The sequence below is a fragment of the Rhyacophila brunnea genome, unplaced genomic scaffold (genome assembly GCF_057557595.1).
Source record: "Rhyacophila brunnea isolate RB1 unplaced genomic scaffold, BYU_Rbru_1.0 scaffold_60, whole genome shotgun sequence".
NCBI classification, from domain to species: Eukaryota; Metazoa; Arthropoda; class Insecta; order Trichoptera; family Rhyacophilidae; genus Rhyacophila; species Rhyacophila brunnea.
Window position 1 is genome coordinate 1,011,276 of NW_028233277.1, and position 21,701 is coordinate 1,032,976.

Here is a 21,701-nt window from a genome sequence, read left to right on the forward strand (position 1 = left end):
TTACGGATTCTTATATATTTATTGATTATTTAAACATATATATGGGATAAATAACTATGCTTATAATAAATTGAGTACGATAAAAATCATAAACCATTCAAGATAAAAAAGAGTCATACGTATTAATATGGATCAATTTTTCTTTTAAAGTAACCAATAAAATTTATGTTAATGAAATCTCTAAAAAATAAATTGTTTCTGATTTGTTATTCGAATCCCCGTGTGCAGATGATTTATCATAACCTTTTGAGTTTTTAGAAGTAAAATTTTGTTTTAGGAAACACATTCCTTATATATTTTCAACAACTTATTAGCTTTAAATTTTATAAATTATTTAATCTAATATAATAAAAATTTATATTAAACTAAGTTTATATCAAATAAAATAATATATAAGTTCTATCTTTCAGAAAGCATATTTGACCACATATCTCACATGTTTGAAGCCATGCCTGATGATTTCAATACCATTTCTTTGATCTAATATACAAATATCGCTTCTCATGTTCTCTTTGGTGTTACTAAAATTTTTAACTGGTCCTACATATCTTTGATTTTATTTGTGTTTCTTAGAAACTCTTTAAATTTTATAATGTATGAACTTTCAACTTATAGCACTAAATTATTTTTTATACATATACATACATTCCAACTCTCATCTCTATTTTTGTTTTTATATGATTCATCGGGAGCCATATTGATTTAACGAGAAATTTTTGATCGTTGAATTCTAAGATAGAAGGTAATTTATCACTAAGGTTTTTTTTTGTCCTGATCCGCGTCCCACATGGAATGATTTGACCTTTCAATCGGTAATTAGTGTGGCATAAATGAAGGAAGAAATATCAGGGGAAAAAATCAGACTCTTTAGTCCAATTTTCAACAAGTTGGTTTTTTAATTGACCCCTATTGTCCTTCATTTTGTTTTTTTATTTTATTTCTTTATGTACGTGCCTAATGAATTTTATGCCTATATTTATATCCTTGGCAAGTTAATAATCTGGCAAATATTATTATCGAAAATAAACTATGTAAATAGTATCCTTCATTCTTGCTTATTTCAAGAAAATCTAATGACACAAACTCATCAAATTCTTGATTCAAAATACTCTTTTTTGTTTGTAAGTGGACAAGTCCTTCCTTATAGATAGGCACAAAAATTCTAATGGTTTCTAAATCTTGGTTCTGATAATATTATACAAATTTTATTATAATCACTTTTATATTTTCTTTCTGGCTAAAACTACAGAATTAATCTAAAGTAAATGTGTCTTTTAATCGCATATTTCCTTTCTAAGTCTATAATTTCCATCCATTCGAAACTTCTGTCCATAATGGTCCAATTTATCGAAATTGTATCTTCAGTTACTATGCAACATTCAATGGGGAAATTATTTTTGGTATGATAAATTTTTCACGCATTTGCTACAGATATATTTTTTATTTATTTGATCATTCTCTTTAATCTAAAACTCTTCGCTAGGCCTTTTATTCATGCATTCAACTTCTACTTGATATATCTTTTCATATTAGATTGGTGTAATCTAGAAAGCATGATTCGTGCTTTTTAATATCAATTTTTATGTTTTTCATCTTCGAAAAACATTTAATCCTATAAAAATGCATCTTGCGGTTGTATTGATTATGGTAGAAAACACATTTCCGTCTAAAAATACTTTCCCTTTTATATAAACTAGATTTCGAACCATTAAAAGATCCAATAAAAAATATATTTTCTCTATATTCTATACTTGATGTCTTTTTTTGTGATATTTATAGCATTTTAACATTGTCTTATAGTTTCTTGTTTCCTACATATTAGTTTTTATTTCTTGGCATGATTTTCGTGACATAGATAAATATTTCTAAAATTATACTTTTATCATGTTCTGCAATCTCTTTTTTACAAATATGATAATTTCTATTCTTTTCCTGGAATACTGCTATTTCTTGGGTTTCTTCAAATTAAAATGAATAATTTCATATCATAAGAATTAAGAAAACCATTTATATTCCAGTGAATCTTTATAGCATTCTGTAAATGGCTCCTTTGCTTAAAATATTATGCCGCTAGAAACACACAGACTATAGTTCCTCTGAATATTTTAAATCGGATCTATACTACAATCTCTGTAAAGTTGTAAAACTAGTATCTTAAAATCACTCCGATGCTCGTATTTTACGTTTATACACTTTTTTCAAAACCGATTTCTGGATGTGTAGTCACTTTTCTTTTCATATATGTCTGTTGGCTATGAGTGAAGTTTTTTTCAAAATATTAATCAAATTCGCCATGACATATTCTTAATTCTAATTTTTTTACTAAAAGAGTACAATTAATGTCGGAATTTCATGAAAAATTTGTCTTCCTGGAACACAGTTTCTTAGAAAATTCTTATATATCATATTAAACTTTAAAAATCATCTATAATTACGATCCCACTTTTTATGTTATAAATTTAACATCAAAAAATGGTTTTTTATATGTGATATTTCATTTTCGAAAATTCATTCAGCATTTATTTTTATTAACTTCTCTATGATTTTAGATTCGATAAATTATTTAATTTAATAAATCTTCTTATTTATGGGTCAATTATGATATTTTAATTTTATCTTCAAGCATAGTGTAAAAAAATTTATATGGGCACGTCATATCTATACACTTGGCTATATTCTCTTCTATTACGTTTTTTTCGGCGTCATTTCTCTTCTGAATACCTATGAATTTAAGAGTTTTTCTCAATCATATAGTTTGTATAGTTGTCTCGCTTTGGTTTGTGACTTCGAAGTTTTCAGGCTTTTTATTATTTTATTATCACACCCTCTCACGTTGCAACATATTGTATAATTTTGTCATGCACATTTGGATTTAATACACTTCGGATGCCTATAAATCATATTTATTTAGTTTCTCCTTTTCAACCATGTTTACTACTATCTATAAGGGTCAAACCTAGTTATATCATAGTAATACATTCTTTCGCTTTATAGTAGATATATATCAGACCTGTCTCAAAAAAGGTTAATAAACATCTTGATTCGTATCTTCTTTTATATTTACATGTTTATTTTATACAATTTCTTGCACTAATGTCTGCGGATTATTTTGTTTTTAAAAAATCTTTTCTTGCTAGCATATAGTGAAAACACTTTACTGTCTCTTGTGCAATCTTGGTCTATAAATCTTCTATTTGACTGCCTTGTGATCAATGTTTAAAAGAATCTTTTAGTGAGCGCAAAATTACTCTACCTTGAAAAATACGTATCTATCTTGAAATTATATTATAAATAAATCACCATAATCTCATTATAAAATACACATAAATTTTTTCTGCTAGAAAACATTCTAAAGATCTTTTTATTTAGTTGTTTAATAGCAGAAATTAAAATAAATATGCCTTTATTAAAGAATATAGATTATATAAATGTGTACATGATCATTTTTTATTAGATAATCGGTGAAAAAATAGAGACCATGGTTAATGTTTATATATCTACCATAAAAGAAACTTTAGAAAAGAAAATTGTAGTAAATTAAATTTATTCGCCATTTTTAGGCCTTAATACGTGTTATAATTTTTTAATGATTTATTAGGCAATATTAAAGCTTAAAGTTACCTGTGTTTAAATTAAAATATATAATATAACACATGTTAATTGTATTATTTTTATTTTATCATCACGTGGCCTTATTATTTTCATATATTACTACATGATCAGGGTATCTCATAGATTTTTCATTCATATATTAACTAAAAAGAATAATCAATTTGAAAAAATTGGATTTTGAAGAATTGTTTAATCATACAAACTCGAAACAAATTTCTTTTTTCTAATCTCATTTCTACGAAATTTTTTAATAAATATACAGAGATTTATTATGTGGATATAGAGACATTTAATCGATTTTTTATTTGATTATTATTGTTATTTAAAAGATAATTTTTTTAAATAACAATAAAAAAAGATTAACGTTGGTGACCACGCCTATAGGGTCACCGCTAAAGAATACCATACCCATCATACCAATAATGGCCTTGATTACTTGCATTTATGTTTAGAAATCGATTCATATCGTTTTAGCGCCAAAAACGATTTTATGGTTAAAGCCGATAACCTTATTTACTATTAATCTGCGTACAGTGTCTTTAGTATATATTGCCTTCTGGGACATATATTACCAGTTAGATGATTTATAAGTACTTGCGCGTAAAGTGAATTCGAGTCTTCAATCTTAGAAATTAAAATTTAACAAAAATCTGTACACCACTAATGTATCGAAACAGGTAAATAAAAATAACTTTATAAAAATCTTATACATTTGTAGCAAAGAATTTCTATATCAGGGAGCTCGTGGAATTTTAATTTTTGTGTGACTAAGTACAGTTTACTTAATTTAATTTATTTTTTGCGTGGGCTTCTGATATAAAAATATGTTTTTAGGTTAAAAATCATGGACCTAATACTTTATAAGGCATCAAAAAGGTACACTACTAACCAATATAATCTAAAATAATGCTTTATGACGGCTAAAAACTCAGGCATAACGAGTGAAACGATGCATAACTTTACGTTAATAAGGATATCAAATTTAAAAAAATCGAAGATAATCAGAAAAAACAAATTTTATCAATGATATAAAAGACTTTGCGAATATAAAGTGGACACGTGAATAATAACAGGAATTGAAATATCGCATAATGACCGACAATATTTTTTTTGTAAGAAAAAAAGCTTATCACATTAATAGAAATAAGAAAATAAGTATGCAATACATGGTGAACAAATGCTGAAAATTTTATAGTGGTAAATTTGAACTAGTAGATGATAAATCAGACCGATTTGCAGATTCAGAAACGAAAATGACATAAAATGAATGATGGGATGGTGTCACTACAAACTAAAACAATTCGTATTTTATCTAAGGAGTTAAAAACCACAACTGCATAAAATTATACAAATAAATAAACGGATTGAGGTCAGAATTTATTCTTAAATCTTTCAAAGAGAAATTCATTAGATTAAACAGTTTTAAAATGGTAAAGATCAGGAGTCATATTAAGCATACCTGCTCCAGCCAATATACCGAACTTTTGTTATAAAAATTAAGGATTTTAAAACCAATTGATTTATAAATATTAACATAAGTTATTGGATTATGGTTTTCGATTAACTCTTGTGTTTTAATTTTTATTTTCTTCGTGGATGATATCCGATGGATTATTCATGAAATATGTTCGATTAATTTAGATGTGAATCTTTTATTTTGATAAATCATGATATTGCGCTATTTCTTAAAAACTTGTGCATTTTTAGTTCATGAATTATTGAAAGTATGAAATATTAAAGATACGTTAATCATTATTATAATATTTTATTTTATTTCCATCATATCCATATCGAGAGGGATATATTTTGGAAGTTGCTTCCACCATTTCTTTAAACCAAACCACACAACAAACAAGATTGTTGCATATGGAGGTGCTAGGAATAACTTCGCAAATAAGTCATATATAATAGAATCAAAGTAGAAACACCCAACAACATAGCATAGAACAAGAAAGAGGATGTATTTCTTATACATGCCTCTAATTGTAGGATAGGTTCCTAAAATCTCCAGGACGAAGCAACAATAAATAATAGAAATCTTAAACCTTGGCTCTATTTGTGTATATAAAACCACAAATGCCAATAGTCTTAAGAAACTAGATCTTACTATTGAAACCACGCTTTCTCCATTTCTAAATATGCTTTCTCTAATTCTTTGCCTTACATATTCTTTGAAGGTGCTAAATAATTCAAAAAATAATATAAGAGGACCAAGTACAAGGTATGATCTTAGAATCTGGAAAGGTACAGAAAATGTACCAATGATCACTAAAAGTGTCATTATTATGGCTTGTGAGGCAAATAGCGCAGAAACTAAAAGTTCTACAAAGTATTCTTTTTCAGCTTTTAAAAAATATACACTAATTCGCAGTGTTGCAATGCTTACTATTATCATCGCCATTATTAGAATTACTCCACAAAGAAATAATAATGCACCTGTGCCTAAAGCTACTTTCGCATAAATTGCGAAGGGAAGAAAAAATATTACACATGTCAATGATAGTATTGACACTGCCAAGTTTGCTAAATTCATCTCGGAGAGAATCCGAGAGAGAATAAAGAGTTCCCGGTGATTAGTCACCAAGGAAAAGCCTTCATCTCCAAAGTTATCTAAAAAATCTTTGTTACATTTGCTTTCAAAGAATCTATACGTCTCATTTAGATCGTGAAGGATCATCGCATTCTTTATCGATTTGAGAGGAAGTAACTTTTCACTTTTATATTTATAGATGAAATCAATCATCTGCTTGTCAGTTCCGATCTGACATCCCAATTCAGTGTATGGATTTTTCATTCTATTCATGCGAGAAATAATCTCTAATTATTTGTTTGTTTGCATAAATTCCTATTATATTTCGTCTTAGAACTCAATTTTTGTGCATATAGAATATATCTCTGGGACTGTAAAAAAACCTAAAAATTTATAAATAATCTTTTTTTATAAACACCATACGTTTGTTGTATATAATAGTTATGTAAGATAGATAATATATATATTATTTGTAGTATAGGATGTTATTTTAAAATTTTGCATAATTTACCATAAATAGAAAGATTAAATACAAACAAACACAATAATGATTCAAATAGGTAATAAAAATCTTTAGTAATATCAAGTAGCGTTCAGAAGAAAATGCTTATATTATTTATGTATTTATTATTAAAATATTAAAGCATAAAAATATAGAAAAAATATCATATGAAATTTATTCGTTTCTGCTACATAAGTCTTATAAACTTAGATTTATTACTAAGTCGGAATTATTTATTGTTAATATCATAACAATTTGAAATTTTTTTGCGCTGGAACTTAAAGTAAATAGACTAGGTTTATAAATAATCAAGTAACAAATCCGTATTATTTCAACATAGGAAATTTAAATTATTCTAATAATATATCAAAGCTATATAATTTAGAAATCGAACCGTTTAATATTCTTTGATTTAAATTTTCAGAAATAATATACCCTAAAATTTTAATGATCATAGATATATGTATGCTTTAATTAATTATAATTTTCCTAATATATTTAAATTAAGTGTAGCTGTTGTGATATTATAGCATATTTTAAAGTTTAGAACAAATTCATATCAATTAAAACATGTATGTATATATTATTAAAAAGTTATTAACTAAAAAATGACTGGTTTTATTGTTTTATTTTTGTAGTTTTCTTTTATAAACATTTATTATTTTTATTGAAGAGAATATAAAAAAATTAAATATAAGATATTATAATAAATGTGTGAGCTAGGGATAATAAAAATAATAGAAGATCTGTCCACCATATAAAATAGGTTGTTATATATTTGATTTGTGTTTGAAACCTTGAATAACGAAAACATACCGCCGACATAAAGTATCTAAGAGAACCTCTAACGTGCTATATGCATTATGGCCAAATTCATAACTAAATTTTATATAAAATATTTTCATGAAAATATAGAAAATCTACTGAAAAAATAATTTACAAAAATTCAAAGTGTGTATCTTTGTGTTAGGTTTTTCAAATGATTGCAAATTTAAGGATAATGTTTTATTTTATGCAATACAATATATAGAAACAGAGATTGATGTTCTAAATTTTTTCATTTTTTTCATCAATGAGTTTAAAAACTAATAAAATAATTAGCTTGTGAATCGTATCTAAAAAAGACCCGTTCAAACATAATTTTCATCTATAATAGTTCGTATGGTGTGAAGTGTATTATATAAAGGTTTAAATTCGTTAATTTGCTCTCTAAAATTAGATATACAATAAAAGAGCTTGAGTATTAATAAAGTAACATATTTCCTCTATATGGTCTAGGAAATGATATTGAATACATATGATGCTTTGATTACATAAAAACGCGCTACAATCAACTATATAAAATAACTTAATAAATATTAATAAACATGAGTAACCTAATCTTAGTACATAAACATGAATACAATAAAAAAAATTAGAAAAAAAGCTCTATAAAGACAAAAAATACAAAACAGCGGCAGTAACCGAACAAAAAGAGCAGTAACAACGGAATATACACAAAATACTTATAAATATCAACATATATTTACCTTAGATCGATATTTATATCAACAGACTCTTATCTGAAGGAATATGTTTAAGATGTATATGCAGAAATTCTAAAACGCTTCCAACGTATTTCACACGTCGAACATAAGAAATAACGAAATAAAACACATTTGATTTCGATTTAGATTGTCATTAATCGAACAGAAAAAAATAAATGGGAATGTCATTCGTAAAAAAATGGGTGAAAGTGGTTGTAAAACAATTTTATTCTGAAAATATCGAAAGAAACAAATTAGAAGTGCCCTTTATTTTGGAATTGAATATTATAAAAGGTGGAATTATCTAGAAAGGAATTTAGTAAAATATATGCAAGCTTAAAAATAGCAACAAAGCATAATTCTAAAGGAATCGAAGATTCTATGGACAAAGTTTATTTGAATTATCTTAAATCTAAGAATTTTATGATGGGAACAATCAAATTCACCCAAAACTATACGAATATGATCATGATACGGCTTTTTTACAGACTTATAACTCCTTAAACAAAACCTAAGAAAGGAATCAAATATATTTCCAAAATCGAAAAAATAAACTCTAGAAAGAACAATGGGTGGACTAGATTTATTAAAATGACGGTAGTAAGTTAAAAAATAATAAGTAAAGAGATTTAGAAAATCGATGCGATCAAGGAACATGAGTATTTAAAAACGATATCAAACGAGTAATCATATAAAATTAGAACTAAGAAAAAAATAGAATGTACAAAAAATTGGTTATCTTACAAAAAAAACCATTATTATGAGCTTAATATGGAACTTTTCTATCAATCTTTGAATGAAAACAAAAACTATAGATTTGACGCATCGCATAAATAAACCATTCAGTTTCGGATGAAACATATGAGAATGATAAAGAAATTACGATAAAAAAGATTTTAATGATTTATTTGTCCATTTGAATCGGCCCAAAAACAGGGTTAATAACAGATTTTGAACTCGATGACATGTTAGATCATTGCCAAATTTTAAGGCGAATGAACCATATGAAATGTTTAATTTTTTTATACAGAGCTGAATTCCCTCATGCAATTTATGTATCAAATATTATTGGGAAAATTTTTGTTGAAAAAACAAGGATAAATTGTTCTATTCTGGTAAAAACATAATTTATACCGAGAAAAATGTCAAAATGGGGATAATATTTAATTAAACACAGGTACGTCTAATTATTACACGTTAAATTAAAAAAACATATGATTTTAGATGAAGACATGTGCATCAATTACAGTAAATCAATTAGAAAAGAAAAACGAGTCTACAAAAACAAAAGAAAAGGCTCTTATGAATATTTCGGGATAAAAATTTTGGAAATCATATGTAAAACTACTATTGATGTAAAAAAAGGGTTTGACTGATTATAAAATCTTTCTAGCATGAATTTATACAACACTTCAACTCAACTGACAATTAACGTTTTTTACAAGAAGTTAACAGATAAAAGGATGTCTCATAAAGATAAATGGCTAAAAAATCATTCAAAAAATGCTTAGGCAATAATACAAGTTTACAGTATATATTATTAGTAATCTATTTATTTTCATATTCACTTTGCAGAAGATGGAATATATGCTTCCCCGGGGTAAGCGTATAAAAAAATTTACAAATGTACATTTAATTATCGCATGTTATTCGATTAACTTAGACTAAGTCCAAAGAGTTTAGATAAACTTAAGCCCATAAGGATGAAAAAAATCTTTTTATGCTGTAGGCTTTGAATTCAACAAAAGTAATTCAGCCACATAATATGAAATATGCTAGATATAGCAATATTTATTTGAGGTCCGGCCCTTATAAATATCTTGGTTTTATTAAGAATAGAAAATTGAATGAAAAACTATAAACCTATAGTTTTATTCTTCAATAAATTATTAAAGGATAATAAATTCATCTATGACTAAACTAAATGCAAGAAATATAATCAAAGTCTTTAATGAACATACAAAATCACACTAAAATTACCATATACGTGTATTTAAATTAGAACCGGAAGAATAAATCAAACTCGATGGTACGATAAGGGATTTTTAAACGAATTTAATACTCACTTACAACCCTATGAAAAAATGAAGATTATTTATAAAGAGAAATTAATTACTGTTTTGGTTTGTAATCAATTTAAAACAGCAGTTATAATCTTTCGGCATAAAAAAACTGCTTTAAAATGTTAAAACAATACGCAAGAAAGGCCGTTATATTTAAAATCGAAAAAGATGAAAAAGCACATCTCTCACTAATTGAAGACTATCTTAAAAATATATAATATAACTATATCATCGGCTAAGCGACACTAAATAAAAAGCAACAAGAAATTAATTCGTGTAAAATAAACTAAAATCATTACATCAAAAACCTTTTGAGGCAAAAAATAATTATAGCATCGATGTATTTCAATCTTCAAAATCGTCTAAAGAAAGAAATAAAAAATCAAGTTTAAAAGGTTAATTCTGTTTTATTAAAGAATGAAATATATTCTTAGGTTTATGATGTAGTTCCTACATTGTAAAGAGATCACGGGAACAATCGACCATCTAGCAATAAAATTTAAAATAATGTTGAGCCATGATTATACGCGAAGTCAGAATGAAATTATGAGATGTTTTCTATTTATTATTAAGACGCTAGTACTTCGAAAAAACGCAAAGAATTAGAACTCACTCGTACAAGAGATGATATGCCAAAAATAGTATGCGGAAAAGGGGTGATTACAGGAATCTTTTAAATATACCAATCGAACAAAATAGACCTAATATTGTTTTATAAGATAAAAAAAGAAAATATTTATATGTTGATTGGAATAGATATAACAAGCCTTGACAACTTAACGGAAGTTGTGAATCAGAAATATAGAAAGTATTACATATTGGCAAATTAACTTGACTTCATATACAAATGCTTAAAAAAATAATACCATATGTAATTACTTGGGATAAATTGGCTACAAATTTTTTTAAATATTATTGTAAGTTTCTTGAAATCTAGACTGAAGTAGAAGTATACATGCAAGTTATACCCTTCGCAAGACACTTGAGATCATATCATTTGATAACAGAAGAGCAGTCGATAAGAAATATTAGAAGAAGGCAATAAAATATGCATAAAGAGTTGTTCAATATTTTCCATGTGCTGTCTACGTCTCGTAGATGAAATATATAAAAAGAAGAATCATGAACCTTTAATAACATAACATTATTTATATACATAATTGTCTTTATGTCAAATATCTCATAATTAAATTAACATGAAAGGTTTCCTATATAAAAATAAAGTCAATTTCATCACATTTAATAATAAGACAACGGATCTAAAACAAATGGAAACATATTGACGTTCTTCGAATTTTCAGATATAATTGTTTTGTCTTTAAATAGTAAGTGGGAAATATGAACCACAAAACATGAGACAAATAAAAAAAGAGTTACTGAATGATACTAAGTACATTATACGCATTTTTTTTATGTATTCAACCAATCTAATTTTATATAAATGAATCAATATTCTAAATATTTAACCAATATAATTAATGATCCAATAACTTTAATTTTTGCCACAACTTCAAAAACCCACATAATCTTATATGACAAAAATCTGATTTTAACTGTGTACTATCAAACATTAGCATGATACATCCTGGTTTGCTTTTTTGTTGGAAATCTAAAGTGTATAGTAAATTTTTTTTAGATAAGATTCTTAGTCATTTGATTGATCGGAATGTTTGACATTTTAAACTACGTATAAATCGCTGGATATAGTCTGTTTTTTAATTAACTTTAGATTTATGCTTTCATATAATACAACTGGAAGTAAATAAGAGTATATTTTTATCTAATTTTGTAAGCTCTCTAAAGTAAATTGGTGGGGCTAATGTATTACCTTTTAAATCCAAAAACTAATTTTACATTGACATAATAAAATATAAAAGCTGTTATTTTCGAAAGTTTTATGAATAGAAAAATAGGATAGTGCAACAAATTAATTTTCCCCTATATATAATACCTATCTAGTAAATTTACCGGGGTCATGTGCTTCTCCTTTTATATGGATCAAAAAAATATTTTATAAATGAACTAAAAAGGCAATTAAGTATCAGAATCACTGTTCTTATTGATCATTTATATTTTGACAAGTATAATTTTTTTCAAGTATGCATAATCGGTTGCGCATGCAAGAAATAAAAAAAATAACGGTTCATCAAAAATAATATAGATCAATAAATACTATGCATCATTAATTTTTTTACAAGTAAGATAAAAATAAACATACATTATAATATTATAATTTATATTTTTAAAGTTGAAAATAAAAAAACGTTAAATTTATGAGACCGGTTTTTTGATTAGCAGATGCAAAAGAGGTAAAAGCGAATCTTGTGGAAATTAAATTGTAAATAGTGCAGACAAAATTAATAAATCGTTCTTGATTTTTTGCCGCACTTATCTTCGGTGTTTAAATTAGTCTAATTGGGTAAATGAAAGATGTTTCGTTTACGAAATTTGTTTATTTGACGTGAATATACATACAATAAATTTTTTCAATCAAATGGCTATATTTTCATTCATCACGGCAAATCCAATATTTTTTATATTAAAAATATAATTAGTAAAAATATTTACAGCTAGCTTTTTACATTATTCCTTTGAATTTATATTTGTATAATTATATAAAAAGGATCATGATAAAATTTATTAAAGCCCTTTGTCTATTTGATTATGCATCTCACCATATATAACCTTTTAAATATATTTAGCGTTATGAACTGAATATTGTAATTTATGGTACTATTATTATAAATTTTCAGACTATTTTTTTTGAAAATGGCTCATTAGAATAATTATTACCCACTACATGTATTTAAATAATTTTGTTTTATTTCGTATCTATTTTTTTAGCTTTTGTAAATTATTTATCTTTAAATCTAGCTATTGGCATAAATCCTTGAAGCTTTTTAATATTAAATACATGTAACTTTGTGATTGCGCATTTTGGTAAGTTTAAGTTTATATTGATAACAGAAAATGGTTCTCGATTTATATTTCGATTATAACCACCCGTTAAATTTTATATATACACGTGAAAATTCTTTTGAGTTTTCGATCGCTCTATAAATTATTATTCTATCGTAGTTTGTAAATGATTTTTGCATATTTGTCATTTGTTTAATTTCCAGGAATAGTTAATATCATAACTATATTAAAATTAGGCCTGGAACGTATTTAAACCATCATATCTATCCTTAAAGCTTTTAAAGCATGATTAAAATATACATGAAATATTTAAAACCACTTTAAATGAAAAAAAAATTTAGTTGGGTTAAATTTCATTAGGCACCCAAATGCTTTTACCTAACATGTATTAAAATTTAACCACTGTAGTAAACTTTATTATTTTTATGTTTATTTTATCCGGACCTTTCTTTCCGTCTCATTTATAATGTATTCTTTTTGGCTTTTTTAAACCCCTAAATTAATCAAATTATCTGAATAAGTGAATCCAATTTCCAAAAAAATAAAATTGATAATTTATTTGATAAATGTAAAAGAACTTGCTTTCACAATTTTAATCGGAGAATGGCTAAGATTAATGTACTTCTGATCTCATATAGGTGTTTTATCATAAATATAGACTTAGATTAATTTCTTCATGCAATATTTTTTTTTAATATTAAAACTAACCTGCCTATAACTATTTTTTTTTCTCTTTCTATTGAAGACACTGATAATCAGTATAGTTTATGGGGCAGGTGTTTCTAAATGAATCGCCAGCAAATGGTGAAGAGTTCTTAGAAGTATTTGTTCTGAGACAATAACCTTGAGAAAAAAATAAAATTGTGCAAGTTGACAAGAAAAACTTGCTGAGAAATAACTTGGCAAGTTAAATACAATAGGGTAATTGAATAGAAGATGCGTTGTTTATTTTAAGTATGAAAGAACTCCGAAAAAAACCTTTTATCTTATGACGAAGCCATGATAAATGCAATTACTGTATAAAATCGATAAAAACCTTTACTAAGCATTTATCATATATTCGAATGATTTAATATACCATCAAAAGGTTTCCAGTGAGCTTAAACTCAAATATAAATGTATAAATCATAATAAAAACAAAATTAAACCAATAATAATGTTCAACAAACACGGTGGAAGTCGTGGGGGAATGGTATAAAATTAGAAATACATATATAATATAGCGCTAAAAAATATTGAAAGAGTATCTTAATTACTTCGTATAGAAGAAACAAGTTGTGGATATTTCTGATGTTCTTTTCTGGTGGGGTTTGAGTTACTATATTAAAATGATTGTATATGCCTATAAATCTGCTTTTTGGATACGTTTTTCTGGGCAAAGTTCGTAATATATTTTTTAATTCATAAAAAATAAGTATTATTACGGCATATATGGTCTTTTTTGGCAACATTTTTTTGTTCACTATAGCAAAACATACATCTGTAGTTGTACTCTTAGGTTTATATTTGACATTCTAGAAATTGTATCTTTTAAGTATTTTCCTTTTCTTATTTCCGCAATCAGCTTTGAATAAAACAACTAAAAAATATCATAAGATCACTTATATGTTTTTATTATCTAGGCATACTATAATATACATAAGCATTTCATGCATAAACTCATTAAGAAAAACAATATTTAGATTTGTAAAGATGCGACATATAAACAAATTCATAAGTTTTATTTATCACATGCAAATTCCTTGTATTACACACGACATCTCAGTTAAAATATTCCAGGGAAGTGAATACACACACTAATACAGATACATGGCAATAAAAAAATTAAAGCCTTATTATATAATTTAAGCCAGGGAAAAAAGTAAAAGGGTGAATTAACATTTAAAACATATTTTGTATGGTCAAAATATATTTTTGCAACAAGAATTTATTTTTCTTTTGTGATAAAATATAAAGTAAATAGGTTTATGAAATAAATAAAAGAATAGAAAATATAAAAAAAAATATAAATTTATTTGATTTATTTGCATTAAACCTTACATATCAAATTTTATTATTGTAGCTTTTATATATACTGTTAATATTATTTTATAGTATAAAAATAAAAATGCTTGAATTAAAATATAGACTAAAAATATTTAACAAAAATTGTTATTTTGCAAGTACAGAAAAGTCACAGATTTCACATTATCGCTGTAAAATATATTTTATAAAAAGTTTCAGTGCTTTTATAGTTGTATATCTTCTAAAAAATAGAGAGTTTTAGTCATATCTAAATTGATGTCAGTATATATATTTAGATTCTTGCACTGTTTCTCATTGTTTTGATTGATCATAAGTACTATTTACAAGTATTTAGATTTGTAAAACATTCATAAAGTCTATGCGAAATTCGATCCAGGGATTTTTTGTTAAGGTTTTTCGTATGTACAGTATCACACACCTGAAAAAACCCCACATTTATCAGCTTGAAATTTAATTCATGCGTGATATGCGAAATTTTTCTTTTTTGCGTCAATTCTATTCGATTCAAATAATTTATTATTCGTATTTAATTTTTTTTCTCTATAAGTTTAGTGTAAATATACATTCTGATATATAAGATCTTCGATTGAATTCCCTGTATGTTTATTAAATTTTTAATCTATTGTAATATTTCAAGATTTAAAGGTAAATCAATATCAAAAGCTATTCTAAAAATTAACAGATAAAGAACATTATCTTAATAAAATGGAGACTGGCATCGATATAAAAACTGTATGTTTTTTATAATATTAGTAACATAAAATATATATTTATTCCTCGAACATTATAATATAAACTTTATATCTCATTATTTTACATTTTTATGTTTTATATAGAATTTTATAATTTTGTTTGGTATTTTGCGTTTAAATATCATAAATATATATTTTTTCCGCTCGCAACTCGAAATCATTAACCAAATCGAGGCAAAGCTCAAACTAAAGAACGAGGGAAATACTTGATCAAAAACATCTTTTTAAGGAGAGATGTAATATATAAGATGCAAGTGAAGAGAATATATCCAAGGGTGTATATAGGATGTCTTAATAAAAATCAACCAGATTATGTTTGCAAGAAAATCTAAAATAAAAATACCCAGACACTTTATAAATATAAAGATAAACTCTAACTATGTTGTATTCAACTTATATAACATTGTTTACGTGTGCGGTTATATAGGCACAAACAATTCTTTTCAGAATTCATTAATTTATGAATAAACGTGATCTTTAGTATATATTTTTTAAAAATATCTATGATTGATATACCATTATAACAGATATTCCCAAAAATTCTTTGATTTATAGATTTTACATTGTCTTTCAATGCATATTTCTTTTCAATATTTATTTATTCTATTGTTTCCCAATGCATTTGTTTTTTACGCTTATTTTTATTTACCAGTAGACCTTCCTCGAAACTACTTATGATATGTCGTAACTACACTATCTTATCTCATGATGTATAGCAGATTTTTTATTATATATCTTAATATAAGAGTTTAATAAAAATTACAATGACAATTATTAAAAATAAATATAATTTTTTGTTTAATATTAAGATGAAGATGTTATTAGATAAGGAATAATGTTATTACAAAATGGAAAGCAGAAAACAACGAGATTTTTTTAATGGTACAAAATAAAAATAAGTTTTTATTGATGCAATGGAAATAGAAATCCATAATATTTATATTTAAATACTAAAAGACATTAAAATAAACAAATTCAATACAATAAAAACTTAACTTACATCGAATTTAATAAAGTTGCTATTCCTGGGTTTATTTTAGTAGACTGAGACGGTTGAACGGTGTAAATATTGGATATAAGTTTTAAAAATTGAAAGATATATTGATCGAATTCGCCACAAGCATGACCATTAATAAAGTATTAAATTGGTAATTATTTCGCCTAGACGCAAGAGATACAGCAAACACTTTTATGCTACCAAAAGTTTAAACATACTGTTATTTGTGGCACTAAAAAACCATTATTGAAATAAGTGCAAATAATCATAGCTATTTTTATATATTGGGTTTGTTTCTATATGGGGTAGCCCGTTCGGTATTATCAATATCTTTTGTTATTATTTAGATTAATTTTAAGATTTACATTTATTTTTTCTCTTCAAACAAAAAGTATTTGATTTCCGTACATATAGATATCTAAACCTCACTATATTCTCTTCACTTGCATCCTCTTCGATGCCTCTTCTCTTTTTAAAGCCTATATGTTAAGCGCACCCCCAAGAAACATAGTCAGATTTATAGCATAGTTTGTATGTGATTCAAGTTTTTTTGTAAAATATTGTTTATAACTCCATTCTATGTCACGGCGTATAATAAGATATTGGTATTGCACGAATAGATTAATAATGATATAGATGCTAGCTGATTATATTTTCTTGATTTTCTCTATTTTATGAATGTTTTTATTATCAAGACAGACCAGAGGATAATGCATCATGAGAACGCTCTATTTATTAACGCCATATACAAATAAATCGGGTTCGTCACTGTGAAGTTTTATTTTTATATCTATTTCATGATTTTTTATGTCTGCCTATTGATTTTTGGAAATCTATTTTTTTGTAGGTGTCTGTGGAATCGATTGATTTTTTTTATTTTTACCTATTTTTTTGCTAGCATGAATTGCAGGCCTCTTGCTGTCTCGTTGTGCATTCTTTTTCTAGTATTTTTTGGATTGACCGCTTTGTAATCAAAAGATTTCCTTATTCTTTATAATGAGTGCATTATAATTTATCCCAAAAAAATATATTATTTTTCTGTAAGAAGCAAATACAAGCTTCTATTTACGGTTCTTTTTTACATTTTATAGCTTAATGGGAAAATACAATATACAGCCTGTATTATATTACATTTTGTAGGTTTTTGACTTTGTCTTCAATTTAATTTTTCACGTATTATTTCTTTGTTTTTAGAGCCAGTAAACGGTAGCTTATAAGTTCCTTCGCGGCCAGTTATATTTATTGATAGATATCAATTGTGTAGATTTTATAGTCTACATTTTTAACATGGCAGCTTATATAAGTGATTTTAATTAAATCTGTGATAATAAATTTTCATCTGCGGCTGTATTTTATCTAATTATAACTTAATGTTTTTATATTCACATCTGAGTCTATTTCTTTTCAAATAAAATATACCTTTAAGTGATATTTGTTGGTGTATGATGTTTTTTTTGTTATAAAACTTATGTTTTGTCTAACTTTTTATGATCGCCTGGTTAAACTATAGTGATCAATATGACAATAGATTGGCGATATTAAATGTTTATGCATAGACTTGATATCGTTTTTAAAGTTTATTTATGTTAAGAATCGATTTCAACCCTTTTAAGTATTTTCTTTCTTATATTCAAAAGTTTCGGGTTTCGTACTGAGTTGCATTTCATTGGATTTCAAGGTGCTTGTATCTGTCTTTACCAGTGAAGAAAATTTGCTTTACTGTGTTGCAGTACCATTTACTGTTTTCTTTTTTTTTTAATATTAAAATACTATCAAATAACTGTGCTGCTTCTTGTGTCTTCATTCCAGGCGTTGATTTAATATTACATGTTCTTTAGTTCGTCGTATAAAAAGAGATTATAAATGCTGAGAGTATGTTTTTTACTTTGAAATACACTGCTGGGAATATTAAGTTTAATATTCGACATATCGATTCTAATACACAGCCCAAAAATGTTCATTTTAATAAACTTGGACCAGCCAGATTTCTAATTTATATTTTCTATGTAAGCTCAATCATGTTCATTAAAATAATTAAAAATCTGTTATCTATGAGTGTAGATACAAATTCTATTATCCATACATAAATGTATAAGTCTATTAATTAGATGTGTATGCATTTATGATCAGTTGAGTAGATTGCTCATATAAGACTAAATCATGTAACAAAATATTTGTTATTGTATTCAGTGCCAATAGCAACGTTAATTATCGTTCGTTTATTGCTTTTTGTGCTCTTCAGACTATTATATGCTGACTTAAAGATAGTAATTTTATATTTTCCACTTCGCTTTTAGATTGACATTTTTAAAGCCTTGATTTTTAGTATTTTATGTTTTGGAATATATTTTACGCGTCTGAATTACGATCAATCAAGATAATTTTTGAAAATGGTATCAAGCATGTCATGACTTAATAAAAAGATATCTTTTAAACTTTATTTTCCAGATATTTCTCATATTATCTCTTATAATGGGTGGGAATGATGGTTATTTTTCATCATATCGAGCAGATTATCAGTTTGATAGAAATTTAAACATATAGTGTAATTTGTTCTCGGAAAAAATCTGGCGACATCGATATTCTCTCGAGCGTAAATGCGAAGGTATTTCTCGAAGTTGCATTTTTTTAGGTTTTTTTGTCCAAATTTTTAACCAAAACTCTGCTAAAATTTTTCATCAGGTTTTACTGTCTCCTTTAGGTATTTAGAAATTTTTCATATTGACTTCGATCGGTATATTTATTTTTTGATTTTTTTTGGCATAATGCTCTATTTGCTTCATAATATTATAGTAATTCGCTATTTAATTTATTACTTTAGTCACAATTTTTATAACCAATTTTCTTTTTATGTAGTCTCATGAGTTAAATCAAGAATTTTCTCTGTTTTGTATTTTTTATTCTTTTCTGCATATTTTTGCTGTATTTTGTATATAAATCATTGTTTTGCTATTAATTCTGAACAGCGAATAGAAACTGTAGCAGTATATTGCCATATCGAGCATGCTTTTCGGGGTTCATGGTAATATGAGCACTAACTGCAAGGCTTAAACAATCTAATAATTCAGTTTTACCACACAGTAAATTATTTATATCCTTCTTAAAAATTCCATTATTTTCTTTCTCATTATCTCTACTAATCTTTAGTAGAATATTTATTTACTTTATTCCAGGATTATGCACGTTTTTAAGGCTTAAAAATTATGTTCCCGTCTATTTTTTTTCCGTATATTTGTTTATATTTCTTTAAATTTTCACACTTTTCTTCATTTTCCGGCATTGTTCTTCATAACAAAGATTGTGGGGATTTACGCCAGGAAATCCATATATCTCATTTTAAAATCAGTATGTTGTTTTTGAAAATGTTTCTAACCAAATATCGACAACCGTAAGAAGAGTTTTAAGATAGAATCTTGAACCTCTTGCATTGATTGGTCTTCATAAGAGCTGTAATTCTTATAGATTGTTTATGTTGTTAATAGAACCATGTTGTGTGTTTGTGTATTTTACCAAGGTTAATCTAAGCTATTACTTAAATTAATTTGTGCTGAAGCAGTTTCAATCTTTTATTTATGTAGATTTTTTCACCAGTTTTTTTTACTCTTATTATTTATTAAAGATGTACATATTTCAATGCATCAAATATTGTTAATATATAAGTAATCAATTAATATAACTGTGGCTTAGAAATTAATTTCTACTATATTTCTTTTCAATAAAAATATAAGTATTTCAAAAAAAATCTTATACCAATTTAATTAATAATTTATGTATAATAAATGCATGCTTTGTAGTATGCTTCAATGTTTTCTATCATAAATAACTAGAAAGGTATCGGTTTCGCGCATTTCAATACAAATGCCTATACGCCAATTTCTCTAACTAATACGCGCAGTTTCAAGGGTTCGAAAAGAACTTACACAGTTCATTTTATTTCAAATAATTTTTTATCGACATCAAAAAATAAATAATAGTGTAAATTTAAGAAAAATAGGCATATCGAAGCTAAAAAAAATTCAATGTAATAATATATAATGACATTTTTACAGTCAAATAATTATAAAAACCTTAAAAATAAAATTAAATATATTTATATTTTAACCAAACAGGTTCCATGGAAAAATAAATCTTATACCAATTAAATCATAAATTTTAGAATTGAAAGTATCTGAAATGATTTATTTATGTAATTTGTAATATTTATAAAATATTGATAGATTTATTATAAAAATAAGATATGTGTTTTATAAAACATCAATCAACTAAAGTTTAATGCGTTTAAGTTTGGATCGCTAGAGTGAATAAAAATAGGGTGTAATATAACATATTTTGCATTTATAGTTTTTTTGTGAATGAAAGGACTTAATACAAGTATAAAAGAAGATTTGTTACCTCAGAAATAATGTTATGATTTTTATGATCAAAGAAAGATATTATGTCAGATGAAATAGATGCTAGTACCAGAAATCATACTTAACATTTAAATGTAGCAAAAAAAAACTTGCTATAATAAAATTTGTTTCGATACAAACTTTTATAAATCAAGAAATTTAGTAAATTTTCAAGAAAAATTATGCGTTCATTTTTACAAAAAAAATATTGTTTGTTACAGTTTGACTGGGAATGCAGTGAAAGCAGTTTATATGATGATTTCTTCCTGATAAAATACATAATTTCAGAGCCTTTAAATAGGCGATTTGATAATGCATTATAATATTATTATAAACAGTAAAGTATTTTTCACATTTGTACTAGCTTCTCACGAATCCCACGAG